This window comes from Oryctolagus cuniculus, chromosome 12 (assembly GCF_051225735.1).
Source record: "Oryctolagus cuniculus isolate XC-2025 breed Fujian yellow rabbit chromosome 12, ASM5122573v1, whole genome shotgun sequence".
In the NCBI taxonomy this organism is placed as follows: domain Eukaryota; kingdom Metazoa; phylum Chordata; class Mammalia; order Lagomorpha; family Leporidae; genus Oryctolagus; species Oryctolagus cuniculus.
In genome coordinates this window covers 97,835,871-97,842,452 of record NC_142878.1, presented here as the reverse complement: position 1 = coordinate 97,842,452, position 6,582 = coordinate 97,835,871, and the positions used below count along the sequence as shown (strand labels likewise).

General features: G+C 49.9%; 1 pseudogene; it reads right to left on the bottom strand.

The window, feature by feature from the left end:
- Window positions 1-685: 685 nt before the first annotated feature.
- Window positions 686-6,039, bottom strand: LOC138844806 (adenomatous polyposis coli protein 2 pseudogene; annotated as a pseudogene).
- Between the last annotated feature and the right edge of the window lie 543 nt (window positions 6,040-6,582).

The window sequence follows — 6,582 nt, the reverse complement described above, 5'->3', positions numbered from 1 at the left end:
CCAGTTCTATTGCTGCTAACCATGACTAACAGAACAGGCCACATTTTCATTCTATTTGTTTTAACTTTCATGTGGTACATTTTATTGTGTAATTTTTAAAACATTTTAGTCTTTTATTATTTTAGCTTATTTTAGTCTTATTTTTCATATCATGACACATGCACTTTACCATTTGGATTCCTCATTTTTTTTTTTTTTTATGTTTTGTCTCCCTGCCATTCCTCATCCTTTTGGTTATGTGCCTTTACCCTCAGAGATTCCTATTTTTTAAAATATATTTATTTACTTTTTCTGTCATCAACAACAACATATTTGACATGGAATAAATGAAGATAAAAAATGCCACATCTGAATTTTATTATTAGAAATATACAGAGAATATAGTCACTTCTGATATGTGTATTTGGGAAAAGTTAAATTTAAGTCTTTTTCAGTTCAGAAGGATTTCACAGTTATTGAAATTGAGTTTGCCTGAGGCGTTCCTTTATACAACACAAAAATTTTTAAAAAGAAGAAAGGAAAGAAAATATGGCCTGGTCTGTTAATCATGACTAGTAGCAACAGAATTGGATTTTTCTGGCTTTTACCACCCAAAACCAGCTAATGAAGTGTTGCTGCAGCATTCCCGATTATTTTAAAAGGGAAACCTGAGGTCTGAGGTGAACTCATTTTCTTTTTCTTTCTCTTTTTTTTGTCTCATTTGTAAATTTATTTATTTGTGTATTCATTTGTTTGTTTTTATTGATTCTGTCAAACAAAACACATTTGATATAGTATCCCTTATGATTAAAAAATACAAAAATTTGAGTTTTATCATTACACAACTACAGGGAACTCCTATGCTTATGATCTATCTGTCTGGGAAATATAAAATTTCAGCCTTTTGTAGAAGAGAAATATTGAAAGCTTCTCCAAAATGAGTTTATTTTTTGCATTTTTTCATGAATTATATTTCACTTTTTTATAAATATTTTTATGTTATATTTTGGCTTTATACCCAATAATGGGATTCAGGAAATAAATTAATTTTTTTATTTTATCAGGACTCAGGTATTTTACCTTCTGGAATTCTAGGTTTGTTTGTTGATTTTGACTTCAAGGAGCTGCCTTTTCCTTTGTTTACAGGCTGGTAACCATATTTTTTCTGGTTTTAAATTTATTTGTTTATTCATTATTTATTCTGTCAAAAACAACACATTTGACATAGTATCTCTTGTGATACAATCAAATTCAATAAATATTGATTTTATGAGTTGAAAATTGCAGGGAACACCTACCCTTATGATATGTGTCTGGGAAAAGTGAGATTTAGGGCTTTTGAAGAAGAAAAGGATTTAAATTTCTGCAAAATGAATTTGACTGCAGTTTCCTTATTAAAATCAGTCAGAACGCTAAAGAAGCCTCTCCAGGTTTTGGTGGCCCAAAGCAGAAAAATCTGAATCTCTTTTTGCTATGCTGCACATCAGTTCTGGCTACAACCTCTGTTTATTTATTTTTTTTTTTTGGTATTTTTTCATGTATTACATTTCATTTTGGCTTATAAATTTTATTATGTTACATTTTGGCTTCATGCAGGATAAGGGAATTCTGGTAACTAGATAATTTTTTAAATCAGGGCACATGTATTTTATCTTATGGAATTCTAGGTTTGTTTTATTGTTTTGGCTCCAGCAGATGTTTTTCCTTTATTTATGGGCTGTTCCCTACCTTATATCTTGTTTATATTTATTTGTTTATTCATTTATTCTGTCAAAAACAACAAAAACACAACTAGTAGGAGTTTCATGATTAGAAAACTACATAGAACACCTACTCTTTTGAACTTTGTGTCTGAGAACAGAGAAATTTAAGCATTTTGTTGAAGAGAAGGAATTTAAATTTCTCTAAAATGAGTTTGACTGCAGTTTTCTTGTTAAAATCATCTAGAATGCTAAAGCAATGTGAAAGGTTTTAGGTGGCACAAACCAGAAACATCTGGTTCCTTTTGCATAGCTCCATACCAGATTTGGCTACAACCTCTTTGCTGGTTTGGTTGTTTGTTTGCTTTGCATTATTTTCATGAATCACATTTCATTTTTGTTTATAAATTTTAGTATGTTACAATTTGGCTTCATGCTAGATAACAAAATTCATGTATTTAGCTTAATTTTCTTTTTTTAATCAGTACATAGTAATTTTACCTTCCAGTTCCAATTTTTCATTGTTTATGTGCTATTCCCCACTTTTTTCTGACTTAAAATTTGTTTATTCATTTGTTTATTTATTTATTCTGTCAAAAAAACCAACTCATTTGACTTTTGTATTGCTTATGATACAAAAACACAACAAATTGTCTTTTTATGATTTGAAAACTCCAGGGAACAACTACCCTTATGATCCATGAGTCTGAGAAAAGTGAAATTTAAGCCTTTGTATAAGGGAAGCATTTTAAGTTTCTAAAAAACAAGTATGATTGTGGTTTACTTGTTAAAATAATTTGGAATGCTAAAGCAACTGGGCCAGTTTTGGGTGGCACAAACCAGAAAAATCTGATTTGCTTGTTGCAAAGCTCTGTATCAGATCCTGCTACAGCCTCTGGCTACAGCCTCTTTGTTTGTTTGTTTTTGCATTTTTCATATATTGTTTCATTTTGGTTTATAAATTTTAATATGTTACATTTTGCCTTCATTCCAGATAATGGAATTCAGGTCATTGGATTTAATATTTTTTAATGAGGAAACAGACATTTTACCTTCTTCTTTAATTCTAGGTTTGTTTTATTGTTTAGGCTTCCAGCAAACGATTTTTTCTTTGTTTACGGGCTGATCCTTACATTTTTTTCTGGTTTTAAATCTATTTAATTGTAGACCTTTCTCTCTGTCTCTCTCTCTCACTGTCCACTCTGCCTGTCAAAAAGAAAGGAAGGAAGGAAGGAAGGAGGGAGGGAGGGAGGGAGGGAGGGAGGGAAGGAGTCGGACTTGGAGAAGGCCGCCTGGTGCAGCCACGTGATGATGGAGTTGGCACCCTCCTGGATGGTGTGCCACTGGACGCTGTCCAGGTCCGAGGCCTGGTCTGAGCCGGCCACCTCCTCGAGGCAGTCCTGGGGTGCCTCTGCCGGCCACTAGTCCTGCCCAGAGCCCGGGCCTTGCGGCGCCTGGGCAGGGCTGAGCCGATGCAGCAGTGCAGGAGCTCCTCCTCTGAGCACGACCTGGGGGAGCTGTGGTCCCTGGCGCAGGGCCTGGGGGACCGTGGGCTCCGGGCCTCCCAGGTGGCTGTCCTGGCCGGCCGCTCACAGGGCTCGGGATCGCTGAGCGAGCTGGCAGAAGAGCTCAGAGAATAGCAAGGTGGGGGTCTCCTTGGTGATCAGCCAGGGTTGGGCTGGGATGGGGGGGCGGCTGGGCCTGAGAGGCCGCCTTGGCTGGGGCCCGGGCCTCCTTCCCGCCCCACCTCAGGGCCCATGGGATGGTGGACAGTCGCCGTGGGGGCGGCCCGGCCGAGGACGGCGCCTCCTCAGAGTGATAGAGGCAGTACACGGCCTCCTTGGTGGGCGTCCTGAGGCACAGGGACTGCCTCCCCCCTCCCCCCAGCCTGGTCCAAGTGGGCACTTGCGGGCCAGCCCAGTGGCAGCTCCAGCCCGGTCCGGCTCCTGCCTGTTCCCCGGCCCTGCTCCGGGCTCCGGCCATCGCCCCCGGCCTTGAGCCGGTTCCTGGAGATCTGGCTGGCTGGGGCCGCGAGGCCGGGGGGCTCCCGCCTGTCCAGCCGGCCTCGGGCTGCTCCCTGGTGGGCCCTTGCAGGGTCTCCTCGCTGAGGGAGGCGGCGCTGGAGAAGCTGACCGGAGTGCCCTCGGCCGAGTTGGTGCACAAGTCGTCCTCTTAGGCCGGGGCGGGCACCAGCATGTAGACGCGGATGGGCAATGCCCTGCGGTCGGGCTCCAGCGCCAAGGCCACCTTGCAGAGCCGCACGGGCAGGGCCGCCCCCAGGCACTCGCGCAGCAGCTCCAGCTCCTGGTCCGCGGCTGTGCGGTGCGGGAGCCCGCGGGTGCCGGCCCCTCCTGGCGTCCGGCGGCCTCTTCTCACTGACAGTGGCTGGCGCGGAGGTCGGGGCAGGTGGGCAGCAGTAGCCCCAGCTCCAGGTCCTGCTGCACGTAGTGCTCGTGCAGGGCCAGCGCACTGAGTCTGGAGGCGCAGAAGTTCTCGTCCAGCTTCTTCACGGTGAAGCGGATGCTGCAGGCGTCCAGCTCAGAAGGCAGGCGGCAGGGCTGCCGGCAGTTGGGGATGTCCAGGAAGCGCTTCCCGTAGCTCTCCCACTGCAGGCTGACCTGGCTGTCCTTGGGCTGGCCTGGCTGCGTGGCCGGCGGCGTCTTACTGCTGCTGGGCGGCATGGTCTGCCCGAGGCTGTTGGGCAGCTCCCTGGGGCTCACCATGCTGCTGCCTAGTCCGCCTCAGGGGTCACTGGGGATGGAACTGGCGATGGCTGGGCTCTCTCGAAGCTGCCCAGGGAGCTCATGGAGCTGCAGCGGCTCAGCACCAGCGGCGTCTCCTGCACACAGTTCTCCGAGGAGCTCCATGCCCAGGCGCCAGCCGCAGCCCCGCCGGCGGGCCTGGATGGCCATGGGCGGGGGCCCGCGTTACGCCCCGTCCAGCTCCGCCTCTTTGGGGCTGGCCTCCTCCAGGCCCTCTAGGGAGGACTCACTGTCCAGGTCTCTGGCCTCGCTGGGGCCGGGGAGTCCGGCCGAGGACAGCGAGCTGCAGCGGGTCAGCAAGAGGGGCCCCTCCTGCGCCACCAGCCTCTGCAGCGCCCTGTTGGCCGTGGCCGGCCAGCCAGCTCCCAGCTTCTCGGGCACCTGCTCAGGCCCTCAGACGGCAGCCAGTGCTGCTTCCAGGCCCTGGGGGCCGCCTGGGGGCCGCCAGGATCCCTGGTGCCTGCCCTGCCCGCGGCCTCCAGCAGAGGTACGTTCTGATAGGTGGGCGACAGCTTGATGGTGCGCACACGGGCGTTGGCGCCAGCGGCATCCCGGGTGGGCCCACGGTCGAGCCGAGCGGGCCGCGGCTGCCCGCCCAGGAGCTCCTTGCAGTGCTTGGGCAGCGCGGCAAGCGGGCAGGTCCTCATGTGCTCCCGCGGGCAGTAGCCGGCGCTGCTGCTGCTGCTGTTGTTGAGGCTGTCGTCTGACAGGCTGGCATGAGCTGCCTTGAGCAGCAGGGGATGCGCCTGCCCTCCCCACCCCACCCCACCCCTGCGCACCTCCTGCCCGGGATCCTCGGAGCTGAGGCTGAAGCTGTAGTCAGACGAGGTGTGCAAGGCCGAGATGTCCTCCATCAGATGGTCGCTCGGCGGACCGCCAGCACCAGCTTGGTTTGGGTTTGGCCGCCACAACAGCCTTGCTGCCCTCCTCCTTCTCGGGCTCCAGACTGCGGCGGGCTGGCGGGGTGCGGCCAGTGCCTGGCCCTGCAGGAAGGGGCTGCCCAGGAAGAGGGAGAGCATGGCTGGGCTGGCGGGCTCCGCGGTGGTGGCGGCCAGGGAGGGCGCGTCGTGGTCGTCCTCGAAGCAGCCCCAGTCGGAGGCGTAGTACCGCGCCAGCCCGTCCAGGTGCCACAGGGGCAGCAGTGGCTTCTTGGCGGCGGCTGCAACCTCGGCCTCCGCCTCGGCCAGGGCCTGCTTCTCCAGGTGGCCGAGCGCCTGCGCCAGGTGCCGGGCATCAAGCTCTGCCTCTAGTGCCCGCTGCTTGCACATATAGAGGATGGGCACGCAGGTGCCGGGGGACATGGCCGTGGCGGCTGCCTGGTGCCTGGCGGGCTGGTAGGCCAGCAGGTTGTGCAGCGCAGCGGCATTGCCCATGGCGATCATTTTGTGCCCAGAGTGCACCAGGTTGTGCAGTATGCCCACGGCGCCCAGGTCCCACAGCAGCTCCTGGTCTCGCGTGCTGCAGGCCGACAGGTTCCAGAGCGTGCAGCACGCGTTGCTCACAATGGTCAGGCTGTGCGAGGTCAGGTGCTGCAGCAGCTTCTGCAGGCAGTTGTGGTCGCGGAGCACCTGCCTGGGTGGGGGAGGGTGGAGGCGGGGTCAGGTGTGGCTGGAACAGACCCTCTGGTGATTGGGCGGCCTTTGTAGGCATTTGGGGGCCTGGACCAGCAGGTAGGAGGGGTGGTGGTGGTGTGTCTCTGTGTTTCTCAAATACGTTTTAAAATAAAATTCAAAAAAAACCTCAGCGAAATCTAGTTCTCTTGTTTCAAATTTCCATATCAGATCTGGATACTGATCTTGGTTTGTTTGTTTTACATTTTTTCATGTGCTATATTTCATTTTGGTTTATAAATTTTATTATGTTACCTTACGGCTTCATGCTGGATGATGGAATTCAGGTACTGGGTTAATGATGTTGTTTTAATCAGGAATTCTAGGTTTGTTTTATTGTTTTGGCTACCAGCAGAATATTTTCCTTTGTTTATGGGCTGTTCTCCAGATTTTTTCTGGTTTTAAATTTATTTGTTTATTCATTTGTTCATTTATTCTGTCAAAAACAAAAAACCCAAACAAAGAGAGGCTCTAGACAGATCTGATATGGAGGTGATTAACAAAAGAACTGTATTTTTTTTGTTTGTGCCA